The 15,434-nt window shown below is 40.2% G+C and overlaps 1 protein-coding gene across 1 annotated transcript in view; it reads left to right on the forward strand.

The window, feature by feature from the left end:
- The window catches only part of tmtc2a (transmembrane O-mannosyltransferase targeting cadherins 2a), a 72,164-nt gene that overhangs the window by 17,674 nt on the left and 39,056 nt on the right, over positions 1-15,434 (forward strand).

Here is a 15,434-nt window from a genome sequence, read left to right on the forward strand (position 1 = left end):
AGGAGTTTTACCTGGTGCTTTAAAAAAAAAACAAAAAAGCATCATGATGTGCTGACGATAGTCAAGTAGTCAAACCACTGAAGGTGTTACAGCATCCATACTTGGACAGTAAAATGTTTGCTTTTTGAAAAAAAAAATGGTTGAAAATGTAGATCAGTGTTTCCCAAAGCTCAAGATGACATCTAAACATCTCAAGATGACATCTGTTGATTGTGAAATTCATGCAGCATATGGAGAGCTCAAAAATCCCTTGATGGGATTAAAAAAGGTACATTTATGAACAAAAGAGAGATTTCTTAAACAGCCGTGGGCCATATAGTACATTTAAAAACTCAAATTCCAAAAGATTAGAATTTGCATTATGTAGCCTATACTACTGTATCCTAATAATTCTGCAACACACTTTATTAAGGCAGATGCTTACATGGGTGTAGACTGAAGGCATCCTAGCAACATCATAATAAACTGGTCTGTAAGTTTATGTACACAGACTCCAGTGTGAATGTCATCCACCACATTTTAAACTTACTCTGTGGATTGTGTTGTTCTTTGTATTACGCCACCTAACATTTTGGAAGTACATTTGTAAGTTTTTTCTCGTAAATGTACCACTTTAATGTCAGAAAATATCCCCGATTGGCTAGTGCTAGCCCTAACCATGACCCTTTGATCCTTATCGCTTCCAGCCTCGACATGTCAACGTGACAAGTGCTAGCCAATGTCAGCACGCAGTGGGATACATAAAAACACGTTGTGGGGATGTGTGTAAATAGCCAAATAGCTGCAGTGTGACTGTTCTCAAATGGCTGCAAATAGACACTCTATTTTACAGATGCAAAAATTTCACTGATTGAGTCCAGGGAAATTGTAATTTACTGTCAGTGTAGCGTAAGCTATTGAGTTTCCATTATTCAGAGGAAGTTAAACAGCTAATTACAGATTGAATATTGAGTTTCCCCCTATTTAAATGGTGGTTGGAATTTTGAAAGAATAGTAACAGCCCTGTTGCTCAGTTTTGCATGTTATAGATAGATAGTTAAAGCAGCAAATACAGACCCAAACGAAATAGCATAATTTTGCATAAATTCCTGCAGATGCAACAATGTTGCAAATTGAGATATGTCAACATCTGTCTGGGATTTAAAATCATATCATCAGTGTGCACACAGCTGTGATTTATGTATTGTTTGGCAAAGTCAGAGAACCGCACTCAGTCCCTTTTTAATCAAGCGTCACATTTATCGCTGTGGAAGCAGGCGACTCAGGGAGGCCACCCTAATTACCCGTCCGCAGTCAGACACTGTAATCAACTGTCGAGACCATACTGGATGCAGAATTTGGACAGACTGATTGGCTGCTTATTTGTTTTCTTGTAACACACTCAAGGTTGTTTTCTGGTTGGATGCCGGCAGTGGATGGATGCAGGGTGTTAGAGTTGGCCACTGTTTCACTGATAAGGGCTGGATGTGTGGGGAAGCCAAGGACTTTAGAAACCCTATAAAACTCTCAGCATCCAGTGCTCCTGGATGTTGGCTCATTTAAAAGCCGCTGGGCACTGTACCATACTGTAGGCATATGGTTTATTTATTGGGTGAGACTTTTTTTTTTTTTTTTTTAAATTCCCATGAATTTCACATTAAGCGCTCCTATCTGGATGTATAAGGCGGCAGAATCAAACCTTTTTCCAAAGACATTGCTGGTGGTCTTTGGGGTTTTCACAGAGGTGTGAAACCGTTACTTGCTGCTGAACTGTGCTGAACTCAGTCTCAAGCGTTTTTCAATTTGATTGCACTCACACGCATTGCCTTTTTATAGTATGAATACACCATGTGGCAGGTCTGCTTGGAAGCCTTCACAAGCTGTTGTACGCTGACAAACAGTTACAAAAACACCTCCTGTATCTGCAGTCGTACATTAGGTGTTCATCATATAAAAACTCAATTAATTCCACAGCTTTTTTGAAGCGTGAGTTTTGACCCCCGCAAATCCCAGCCCAGGCTTTCCTCTCACTGATATATTTATGCCCTGGGGAGAGTGGGGCATTTAGTTTTATTAGCCATTGATTTCCCATAGCCTTCCCCCTGGTGTCGGCAGAGGATTCATCACCGCGTTTTATTGACACCATCACTCAGGGGACGCTGCAGTGGACTCAGCCTCCTTTCTAGCTGAGGTGGCAGTGGTGGCATAGTTGTTGGATCGCCTCCATTTTGTGTGACCAGCTAATGGGAAGTGATCAATCAATCACTTGGATGGAGATAAAGCCTTTGCAATCAGTCTGCCGGAATAAAGATGAAGGAGTTGCACTCTTGTGGATTGGGTTCATAATTTCGACCCAAAAGAAATGTGGTGTATTAAGAAATGTAGCATGTACTCTAACGACAGTGGACTTGTTGCCACGCTAGTACACTATTAAACTAGGTTAAATATAATTTTATTAGACATTTATTAGACATTTAGAAATGGCGCTGCAATGATTATTTTTAGTATTGATAAATATGCTATTTATTTACACAGAAAGTTAAAAAATAATGTAAATGAGTCTGGTGAGAACATAGATAGCACTCTGATGTCTGTGCGTTTATAGACAGGTTGTGGTTAGCTTATCTTAGCATAAAGACTGGTAGCAGGGGTAAAGCATTTCTTGGTGGAAAGTTATCTTTTTGTTTTTACATTTCTCTTTGTGTGCGGATTAAGCAAACAGGCTGTAATGTGGTACTGAGTGAAGTTTAGTGTTTTGTTGTTGTTGTAAAGCTTATTTGTGAACTTTGGACAGAGCTATGGCAGCTGCTTCCAGCCTTTTCAAGATAAGCCAATCACCTTCTGGCTGTAGTTTTATACTTAATGGACAGACATGAAAGTGATAAACATTCTCACATCAAAGTTTTGGCAAGAAAGCAAGTAGGTATATTGCACAAAATGTGTGAAGTGTCCTTGCACAACAAGAGAGCAAATGTTGTTCTGCATATTGAGGTTTAGGGATTAAGGTATTATTGATACCAGTGCCATTCTTTATTCTTTATTGCTTTACTTAATGATTCTTTAACAGTTTGTCTGAGTGGGAAAAGAAGCAGGCCCACACAGGTGAGGGAGCTGATGGGTGAGTGGAGCTGGGTTTTGTCATCTCGCCTGCTCACAGCAGAGTCAGGCCTCTAGTGTGACATATATGTGTTTGCAGCCCTTTCTAAAGAATAATAATGGCGTAACTTGACAGTAACAATAATTTACTGTCCCTGTTATATTCCAGGTGATCTTGTCCTCTGCTTGGAGGGTAACGTCCTCCTGAATCTCATTGTTTCCCAAATAGATAGTTGTTGCTTTTACACAGATGCCTTTTTGGCTCTGTTACTACCTCAGTTGTGGGTTTAAAGGTGAGACAACTCTGTCTCCCAATTCAGCGATCGTAACTTTCATACTGGATGGTGAGGTGGGATAATGGTGCAATGTTACCGCCTTGAGCAGGCAGTGTAAAAGGGGCTTTGACCCTAACCCTCAGCAGTGGGTTTGGTTCTTAACTGGAACCAGTTAAGAACCAAATTTCCATCCTTCCTGTAGTTAGATATTAGGTTAGGACCGGTCATCAATGGGTATATAATAATATTAGTCTGCAACTCAGATTTTAACCAATCAACAGATATTTGTGTTCTCCTTTGGTGAAGCGCAAACTCTTGTGGTACCTTGACAGCATGAACATGCAAATGGCTGTGCTGTACTTGGGATTTTGCTTCAGATTTTAAAACTGAAAAAAATGGCAGTCATTCTAGCAATGTTGTCCAATTTCCAAAAAGTATTCAAAGCATTAAACCATGCCTTAGTTTTACATCAACAGTAAGTTCAGAGATGTGAGTCAGCATTCCAGTTACTGATCGGTCTGGCCTCCAACTGGCTCTCAGTCAGTGCTTTTCAAACTCATACGCTATGAACAGAACTAGTGGATGTTATTATATTTGATACTTGAAAATAAAAACGTGCATCATACTATTTATTTATCAATCAGTATATGTTTTCAATTCATTGTCTATTTCATTCACTTGGAAGCACAATGAGTTGACCCTATTTGGAGTTTGTTGTCCTGCTGATCAGGAAACCGGCATCACAGGGGACATGAAAGCGAGTCCTTGGCCTGACAGAAGAGAGACGGCCAACTTCCTGACGCTGAGCTTAGACCGTTTCAGGCTCTTTGAAGCCGAGAGAGCCCGGAAGAAATCTGTTTGTCCTGATTGGCTGCTCAGACAGGCTGAGGATGTAGTGGAGACTATATCTTAATCAGGTATGAGTTGACTGTTGGGCTTGATGATGAAGCTAAAACAGCTGGACTTTAGTGATGAGGGGTAACTACACAGAACTGCATTCTTTTGATCACCGCAATGAAATTTGTGAATACTTATTACTTAGCTGGCCAGTTATTGACGTTAGGGGAGCTGCTTCTCTAAACGTTACGTGCATTCTGAAATAATATAATAGTAGACTGTCTATGGATAAGTACCCCGTATAACCCCACTTCAGAAAAATCTGAACTATCCCTTTAACCTTTGCTGTGTTAGCTGCAGACATCTAAAATAGACTGCTTTGTGTAGTTTTCGCACTAGTCTCTGTGTGAAGAGTTAAAAATAAATCATTTAACCGGCCTTTTCATTCCAACAAACTTCTGGCTGGTTATTCTGCACTCTTGGGAAAAACGCTGGGAGCTGCAGGATGGGCTATTTTTAATCAATGAAAAGATAGATCCAGTGAACTGAGCAGGAGAGATAAAATGTAGGTTAGTGCCTTGAATACAAAGTGCGTTTCATCCTCTGTGTCTCAGGTTTATTTTCAGTAATATATATATTTGAAAAAAGATGAAAATCTTGCCAGTTTCTCCTGTTTTTTTTCACATCATCAGTGCCCAGCTATGTTGAACGCCATCCAGCAGCAGTTTATCACTGTTCACACATTTCAAATGATGGAAAGAAACAAATAATTGCATGTGAGCGAGGCATAAAATCTGTCAAATTAATGTCAATTTTTTAGGCACAGGGAAAGGGAAGAGCCTCTGCAGGGCTGAGTATAAATCTTTCACAACTAGGCCACTGGCAGTATGTCAGAAGTTTTATGAATGCTATCTGGACATTTATGGTTTTTTCCTCTCCTCCCATTTTCATGCCAGTTTGGCGTGGGACGGACTGTGGGAAAGCAGTGGTGCCACTTCTCCATCGGGGTATTGTTCTGCCAGGGGTGTCGCTGACGTATGATGTTTGAGCACACCCTTAATGCTCACTTCCTGACCCTTTCAGCCTGCAGATATACAAACTAAACAGATACAAAGAGTTGATTGAAAATAAGGAAATATGTCATTAACGTCTTTATGTACTGTCTGTGTCCGCAGTATTTTGTGAAGAGAAAAAATTAAGATACGCTGTGCAGGATTTTACTAAAAAACGACGTACAGACTGATACCGAACGAATTCCTCACAGTCATCACTTATGACTCAATAGAAGTGTGTGGCAGTGTATTAATTTGCAAAGACTCTGCCTGCTGCCTGTATTTTGTTTTTGGTGTTCAAAATGTGTATGGGCTTGTCCCCCCACAACACTCAGGTGAGGTTGCTGCTTTATAAAAAGGTAGAGACCAGGTGCTAGATTCTAAGCAGCGCGCATCCAAAACTGCAGTGCCTTTTATGACCACTTCAGGCTCGCTCTAGAGACCAGTCAAACAGTCAAAATGCCCAACTTTATTGTAGATATAAACATGTTTACAGCATGGTACAAATAACGTTTTTTGGTCTCAGTGGCTAATTTCCCCATTTTGACAACTGTATGGGGGTTGAATTTTATAACTCACTTGTTTATGTTTTATGAAGACTTAAAGTAAAGCACAATAAAGGGCAGTTTCACTTAAAGTGACAGGCTGTCTGTCGATAGCGTCCACAGCTTCTCAGTCAGAACCTCCCCTCACTCCTCCATAGCGCCTGCCTCATGCCCAAATATGATTACTTCTGGCTCCAAAAAAAACCAAAATGTCAATGGCGGAAAGCTAAACACAAGGCTTCAAAACAAGAGGCTACAAATCAACAGCTACATCCCTTATTTTTACAGTCTGTAGGTGTACCTTTAAATACCAAAAGTTTCTTTATAATGTAGGAAAAGGGTTCCCACAGTCATGGAAAGCTGGAAAAAGTCATGGAATTTCACAGTCACATCCTCCAGGCCTGTAAAAGTCATGGATTTAGAAAAGTCATTGAAAGTTTTGGAAAAGTCATGAAATTTTGTTGATTGTAATGAAATATTTGCAGTAATCTTCGGTGGATGACCTTGACATAACGAAAATAATACCTAAATACTTTCTCCATAGCTGTTTATGTGTGACACATTGTTTACCATCAGCTACGTTTCAACATTTTCTCCCCACGTACCGTCTCTCTTTTCATGTATGCTAACTGAAATGATAGCTCTTGAATCTGATATGTTTCAAAACACCAGGCAAGTTGGGCAAGTTTATTTTTTTTTTAATCATCATGGCTCCTTGAAGTCATGGAACCATTTTGAAATTTTGTCCATGAAAATATGTGGCAACACTGTAGGATGAATATTGATGAGGACATTAAATCATAAAGCCAGAGCTCATCTTACTCTTTCATCTTCATCACAGTCTCCTCATTGCCTTCCATCGTGCTGCAGCCACATACTGGCAGGATTATAGCAGCTGATAATCAGCCAATGAATGAATCACTCAGGGCCAGCCAGCGAGCGTAACGGCTTTACGCATGATCATTCAACCCTGCACTGTGATGGATGGCTTGGTACTTCTAGGATTTAAAAAAAAAAAAAAGATCAGATCACCATCTCCACGTGCTCGGTTGCCTCATGTGGTGCAGAACAATACGCGCCCCACTGCAGTGACCATTGAGCTGAAATTTATGGGATTTTTATCCTCAACCAGCTGTGGCGTTGGCTGGGAACAAAGGCATGAACATTGTTTTCCTTCCAACTCCTCATAGAATTAGGACGCTGCTTCATATAGATTACATGTTGTGTCATACATGTATGAGTGTGGAGCCTCGAGCGCACAACCTTTAAATCAGATTAGTCGTTGACCCCGGACCTCCGTGCATGTCTCAGAAACTCTATGCACTCTATGATCACTTTCTAATCCTGTTAGAACTGGATTAACACCGAGGTGATCTGGACCCTGACACCCACCCATACATACACTCCCCCCAAAAAAGGCTAGCAGCGGGCACATCCAAAAGCAGTTAAATACTAGGTACTGGACAGACAGAATCTAAACCATGACATTGAAATCAATAATTGCGATGAGAGTCTCTTATTCAAATGCAAATCATTTTGAGAGGTCAAAAAACTTGATGTGAAAATCCATGTCAGTAAATGATCAAACATTTGTTGTTGACTTAATCAGGACAAGTCATTAGACACGTTATTGATGCTTTCGTACACGCACTCTGATTTACGACTTGACTGATTTATTCTACATGATGTTTCTGTATTGGTTTGTATCGCCTTTTTTTGGTCTAGAAAATGTCTTATAATGGTGGAAAAAAGGCTAGCAGCGGGCACATCCAAAAGCAGTTAAATACTAGGTACTGGACAGAAAAAAAGTAGACACAAAAATACAAAAATAAAGTCTGCACACTAGATGATGCTCCCATGAACATATATTACCTCCACGTGGGACGTTTTCGGGCCCAAGACCTTCTTCAGACATCTGACATGTCTGAAGAAGGTCTTGGGACCATGTTTTTTTTCTAAATGTAGCCTTACTGGTAGGGGTGCTAATTTGTAAGATTCGAATAGTAAAATACCCTCCTGGAATTAGACTGCCGGTATTGCATTTAAGGTGTATGGCCCTTTAACTCTATTTTTGAGAAGTCCTCTGTGACTCCTGTTTCTCTTTACTATTTAAGACCAAAATGGGTGTAATTACATGGTGATCCAGGCAGATTTAATTTGTTTATAAAGGTGGCAGCTCCGTAATCATACTGCTCTTAAATGGCTCCACCTCAACACATTTTCCACTGTGCTGCTGTGGATTTGTTTTGTGCCGTCAGTACGGCGGATTTCTCTTCTCCCAGAGACTTAATCATCTACGTTCCTGTAACTCCTGCACAAAGCCGGCAGCATCAGTGGTGTGTTTACTTCAGCGGTGCGCCAGCTCAAGATTAGCATTGTGTGAATAGGCCTGTCTGCCGCAGCTCTCTGACTGTGTGCTTAATTAGCACTCAGATTGCTCAGTAAGGAGATGGAAATTTAATAGATGTTGGCCAGACAACGGGCACTGAAAAGGGCTTAGTGGCAGACCAGTTTAGATGAGTTACATTATTAAGGGAGAGCTGAGAGATGAAAAGGATAAAGTAACAGAAAGGAAGAAGGTAATGGTGACAAGTCAGGGGAATAAGATGGATGAAATTAAATTCATGAATACTTGAAATCAAGATAACAGAACGGATGGCCGTGGGGAAGTGGGTGGCTCGAAATAAAGACGTAATGTTCACAAACGGAAAAGAAAAAGGGAAAAAGAACAAAGAGGTGATGATATCCATTAAAAAATGTCCAGCCCAGTATCCATTACCAGCGCTGTTTTTATGATGATTGGCTAATCCATCTCATTACTGCCGTCAGGGAGCAGGAGGATGCACTCTGCTACAAAAGGTTATAATTCAGCCAGTCCTGATTACGTTAAGTGATGACCGTTTATACTGCAGATGTTTATTGGAGCGGAGCGGGCCGGCTCGTACGCACGCTGCAGACAGACAGGCTGGATGAGAGCCCAAATATTTAAAAACAGACTCAAGTGCGTTGTTTTGCAATGCAGTTAATATTGCTGTTCTTTTAAGAGGGCACGAAAACATGAAACTAAAGGTAGGTTTATTGAGTCAGACCACAGAGTGGGAGAGAGAGTTATGCAGACTGTGTTTGTCATCTGAAATCTGTAAACTGAACTTTACAAGGATGCAATCACAAAACTCTTTATACTCTTTTATAGGATGCAGTCTGATTGAATTTCCTTAATAAATATGTATATTGGTTAGAAATAGCTGCTTAGAAAAACCCGTATTGCTTTATGTTCATATATAAATGGGTCTGCATGCACTCGTAAAAAACTTATCAGGTTTGATTTGACCACTAGCAGCGCTATATATTATAGTTATACATTTACAAGAGCATAGGCAATGCAACACACATTCCCAGTTGCGTTTTTTCTCACTGTTTGACATTCGGTGGTGGTAATGCGCAGAGAAACAGCAATCTGATGAGCAAAGGCAGTAAAGAATACTAGCAAGCAATTGATGTAAAAAATGCACAATTTAGATTTAATTTTAATTAATAAAATCTGCCTTTCCAAATCTTTTATGAGAAAGAAAATACACTCAACATATTTGTTTGATCTCTTGGATGCATACAACTTATTTAGATGAGAAACACTCCATGCAAACATAATTTCATGTTAGTGGATGGGACATGGGCAAAACTAAAAACTCACGTCAAAGCTTTCCTACGTCATTTTAGGTAGTTCTTATTGGCTGATGTCTGTTAAAGTGTATATTTTTCTGATATATTTGTGTATAATTAGTTTAATTTGATGCTTTATGGGTTCTGACATCATGATTGACAGCTGTGTGCCAATCAGTGTGCTAGCGATTGGTCGGACGGGTGTGTGGGTGGGTATTTAATAATGCAGAGGTTTCTACTGCGTAGACTTAGGCTCCCAATAACTGTAAATCGTGAGGGCAATATCACAGTGGCCATATCAGAGGTATTTTGCCTTCAGTTTTGCTCAGTGGGAGAAAATGGTGACACAGTGTCTTTATATATAGTCCACCCTGACTACCTCTCTAAATGGACTTTAACGCTACATCACCTGACTTCCTTTTTTGCACATAATTACCACAGCCTAACAATAAACATAAATATAGTCGGTAGAGGGGGGCCATACTACCTCAAATAATTGCTCCAGATGACGACCGCTAACAGCCATTTAATGGGCTAATATTTGAAGCGGGTGCTTTTTATAGCTGCTGCACAAAGGGATGGAATATCTGCTGCTAGTTTCTGCTCCACCTTTGTTGTATTTTGGGAGATGCAGTGATTTCCACTCCACCCATACTAAATCATGGAGTCATCTTCAACAAAAAACCCTCTTCCTATATTTGTCCACACCTCTACCCTTGGGACTAATGTACTGGAATAATGAGTAATGGCTTTTACTTAAATTCACTTCATCAGTGGAAAAAAAAATGTCCCTTTTTTTTGCATATTTCCATGTAAAATTTTTGCATTGTCCCCAAAAGAGGCCTAGTGTGTGTCTGCAAGCCACCACAGTGCATGAAAAAGAGAATCAGTAGTGGTGAGATCACTGTTTAGGAGGAGGTGGAGTGCCTCATTTCCATATTGAAAAGACACATACCCAAACACTGAAAGACAGCCAATTTTCTCTTCACTAAAAGCAGTGGACAGGTGAAAGAAGACCTCACCCTATTACAAATGGACCCTTAAAAAAAATGTCTCCTTTCAGCCTTAGATGGAAATCCTTTCGATCTTACCACCCCCCACAAAAAAAGAGAAGCAAATTGAAAGGACCAAACCTCGTCCTGTACTTTGAGGATTGTGAATAGAGTGCCCCGCAGCCTGCCTGCCTGCCCCACATACGGTGGCTGAATACAAAAGAACCCCCTCTGTAAGAGCAATCACTACGGGAGACCACTCTATCTGCGCTGCTGCAGCGACAGGTCTCAATGAAGCCGTCAGCACAGGCTCGGCTGTCACACACACATGTGCACACACTTGCAAAACACAAAGCCGGACACCTTGCATGAAGCTATTTATTCTTTACCCCTTACAGGCACAAACTGGGACTTTCAACCCCTTTCCAAACCCTCATGGCTTTCTTTTCATCCTCCAGGGTCGGGCAGGAGCAGGGAGGGAGATGAGTGGCTGGCGCTGATTTGAATATTTAAATTATTTATCACCAGAGAGTATTGAGATCCAAGGCGTGCCAGGGGACACAGGGGAGCAGGGTGAGGGTGAATCTAGCCGTGTTTGGATTTGACAGTGTGTTGTTATTGACTGAGGGGAATGCAGAAGTGGAAAAACATGGATTGCAGATTTTGGTTGACATTTATTCTTTTTTAGTAATGAATCAAAATCTTTTATGTGTTTTTCGAAGATAGAGTGGCTATAACGGTAGACTGCAGTACTCTCTTAGGACATTCATGTAAATCCTGCATTAATAAAACTTTCAATAGTCAAATCATTGCATTTCAATATATGTTTATAGCTCTTATATCCCAAGTCCTGCTGCCATCATATCATTCTCCGCACTGTACTGGGACTGTAAAATGTTTTATAAATAATAGCTCACTGTGGAAATACTGTAAAAACAAAAGAGGTTTGTAAACTGGATGATGTAATGCATTGAGTCCGTAGAAATTTTGGACAAGGGAGAATTCTGTAACTCAGAGCCTGAGAAACACACTTGCCTTCCTCTGACAGAGAACAATCCTGGGAAATTGAGGAATTTACTACACTTCACGCGACGACAGGGCTGTTGAAGGAAAAAACATTTCAATTAGGATTAACACATTGAGCAATCCTTGCTTTGACAACACATTCATCTGAGGCCCCCCCCCCCCCCATTGTCAGTCTTTCTCTTTTACCTTGCCTGCTCTCATGCTGAGTACAGACTGGCGCAGCTCAATCTCGCCCTCCCTCTTCTTTATGTGTTCAGCACTAAGTTACAATCTCTAGACAAAGGAAGTCCTCGGCTGGCCCCCCTGTCGCTGTCCTTTTTCCTCCCTGGTGCACCATGCACAAGCACAGAAACAGCGCTGATCACTATCAAGCCCTGAGAAAAGAAGATTGCCGTTAAGTGAGTGTGATCGAATCTTGGAAACACAAAGTTTATGACCCTGTCTACACATATATAGATATTTTTTTAAGGGATATTATCTTATCCGTTTAGGAAAAAAAATCTGTCAACATGACCTTTGTTTTAAAATATCAGGCGGTTCTCATGCACTGTTCGTATGTATATCTATGAAAAGTAATGCACTAGAATTCATATATAACCCACGTAAACAGGAGTCGGGTAACAGGAGTAAAGGTGGACGTGATATAAGGACTTGCGGTGACGCATTAGTCAAACAAACACAGGACTTTACACAGGAAACCAATGTTTATGTTCCATTTAGTAGTGAACTTTGTTATTTTATGATTCATCGTAACCATGTTTCTCTTTTCTTAACCTAACTTACAAAACGTTACTTGTCAAAACCTAACCCACGCATCCCTACCGTAAGTACATCATGTCATACATTGGGTGCTTACTTGTTAGGTATCACATGAAGTTGTATTAAGATTTGTTGCCAAAAATAACTCACAGACTAAAATGCACAAATGCTCACTGGTATTGGCAGTCTTCTGCAGTCTCCCCTCCTTGTAAAGGTAGTAAAGTGTACAGGCTAATGTTACTTTTTCTAAAACACTTTCTGGAGATGGTATTACCATTGATTCCACTGCGATATAAGCAAGAAGGAGGTCACTCGAAGTAAAGAGTGATAATCTAGACCCACGGAAGTTTTCCTTCCACTCCTCATCGACTACAAGACTGTTGTTTATGTCTGACTTTTAACTCAGAATACTGAGGTGGACCAAAAAAAACTGGGTGCAGCAGATGCTTTTGATTGTCTGTGAAGTGGTGCAGCACTACCAAGTTTTAGGGGTGTATCCACGAAAGCATTTTATCTGATGCCAGCTGTTTTTTGTTGTAGTTGTTTTAATTGGGGGTACTGTGTATCTACGCCACGTTACAAACCTCAGCATCATGACAAGGTGCTGAGGATCAATGCGGTGCTGAGCGCTGAACATTAGGTATTTTATTGCTGAGTGTCGAGATTAAAAAATGGTCAGTTTTGCGTAAAACACAGTGTTTATTGCTGTCTATTTTTACCAAGCTGTTCAGTCACAATGGAGGAGGGAAAATACCACTGAAACCATCCCTCGCATCTTACATATACAAGTGCAGAACAGCAACATTGGAGGAGAGATTTGATAATATACTGTATACTGTTATTTTTTGTTTCCTGTCATGAACCCACATAGCCCAGCAGATCTGTACTCTCTCCCTACGTGCTTTAGCCTCCCTTTTATCCAGAGCAAGTTGTCTACCCTGCATCGCCATTTTTACTTCCATGGGTATTCTGTATCATGGCAACGACATGCAACCAAAACATCTCAGCTGAAAATAAGCTGTGCCTTCAGAGCACTTTCAAGCGCTCCCAGCTCGGCAATTCCCCCGAGGAGCGTTTTGTGTTTTAAGCTTGGAAAATTGCTGTGGTGGACATGGGGCTTAAGTGTAAAGTAGTCATTAGACTAAGCAGTGCTAACAGATCATAAACAAGTCGGTATTTCGCCATTGTTGTGACTGCTTCCTGCACATGCCAATTACGCAAAGTAACAATGGGCATGCGCGAAATTGAGGAGATGATATCATCCTTTCACTCTGTTACAGATACACAGTTACTGGAGATTTGAAAAATCGACACGTTAAAAGTCATTTTTAAAAAAATCTAAGTTTCAGTGACCCAAAATTGCATGTGGACGAGAGGCTAAAATGTAGAGAGAGACTTACATTCATTCTCACATACCCATCTGTTTTCATGTTGCAGAGTGCAAAAACAATATTGCAACCTAGTGAAAAAAACGTTTTAATGTTTTCTGTTATAATGAATAATCTCACTTGGTGATTTCAAATTAAATTTCCTTTGTTTGCTCCAATACTTGAGTCAGCGTGGTGCTCGTTAGGTGGTATCCACCACAGCTGAGTGTAGTTTTTATGAGACCTCTTTTAAAAAGCCTTTTTGCATCAAGTTACTGTTATTTTTTGTCAATGTGATTGTGAAGCCTATGAATTCATACATTAAAAAAAACATTTTTTCTTTTTTTTGTTAGTAACATCCCTGTTTTTCCAGCAGTCCATATAGCTTGAGGAAAAAAGAATTTACAGTGTTATTTTTCATTTTTTTTTCTCTTTTGAAATAACACTTATGTCTTGCAGGGGAATCTCCCATTTGCCTCCTTGTTGTAGCTGCCATTCATCACCGTTAATCCCTGCGGTGAACCTCATTTGTTGCAGTCTATGAGTGAACACGAATGCAGCTCGTGTCCCCAGTAATGATCCGCTAATTATGAGAATCCACTGCAGCCTCGGGGGTGTGAAACCACCTGTGTGTGTGTGTGTGTGTGTGTGTGTGTGTGTGTGTGTGTGTGTGTGTGTGTGTGTGTGGTGTGTGTGTGGTACCTGTGACATATGTACATGCTGTGAGTGTGAGAGAGAGAGCAACAGGGCACACATGTCTATTTAATCACACACTCTGCAGCCTGTTTATTACATTTGGTGTCCTCATTGCATTTGTCTATTAAATTTTCTTGATGACTGGAACATCAGCAATGTGGGAAACGTGTTATTACATATGAGGACATTTAGTTCATAAGATTTAGAAGTGTTCAAGTCTCTTTAAAAGAATTTGTTATTCAGTATCAGATGTTAAAATGCTTAGTTTTTATTTTTTAATTAGTCCTTTACTTTTTGCTGGAGTTTTGGGGGGGGGGTTGTTGGAGCCTAAAATGCCTGATTTCACAGCGGTTTTTCTAAAAAAAAATGTAATACGGGTTTCATTTTTTTTTCTCATGCAGACAGCAGTGGCTTGCAGTAATTTCTTCAAAATTGGACTAAAGGATGAAGTGGTGTTTAAAGGTCAAATATCAAGCTCATTGTGACCTTGTGCATCTAATTCTCAAAAAAACCTGAGGGAATTTCTTCACATATGGCACAATCTCAAAATCACAAAATTCTAGTTTTGCGATGAAATCATTGTAGCAGGTGAAAATTGCACAAATAGTTGTGATGCTAAAAAAAAAATCATTAATATCAAAGTGAAATTGTTCCAGTGGGAATAAAATCTCACTGTTCTGAGTTTTTGGTGCAACATTAGCTCTAACTCTGCATATTTACACATCGTGATTCTTATTGACACAATAGATGTGGGTGTATCAGCCTCTCTCATGATTATTTGTCTTGTTTGTTATCTAGGCCTTTCAGCCTTTCTCGAGATGTATTTTGGGATAGCAAAGTGTTAGTTAATTGATGTTTGTGTTCCATCACAACATTGTGCATGTGTTGCAAAACATTTTTCCCCTGCTTTCATGGAGAGCATCAGGGTTTGTATTGCACGGTCTTTAAGAGCAATTTTTGTTGGTAAATGTGAGACTTTTGTGTTATACATGGCTGCATCTTGGTTGTGAGTTTGGTGTGATTGGTCAAATTTGCAGAAAATTTGTAGTGATTTGATAAAATTGCAAGGTTGCTCAGCATTCACAGGGATTGGTTGCAACCCCAACATTGCAGCATTTTTCTGTTGTGTTTTGTTATTAAACTTAAAGCT

This window comes from Plectropomus leopardus, chromosome 22 (assembly GCF_008729295.1).
Source record: "Plectropomus leopardus isolate mb chromosome 22, YSFRI_Pleo_2.0, whole genome shotgun sequence".
Classification (NCBI taxonomy): Eukaryota; Metazoa; Chordata; class Actinopteri; order Perciformes; family Serranidae; genus Plectropomus; species Plectropomus leopardus.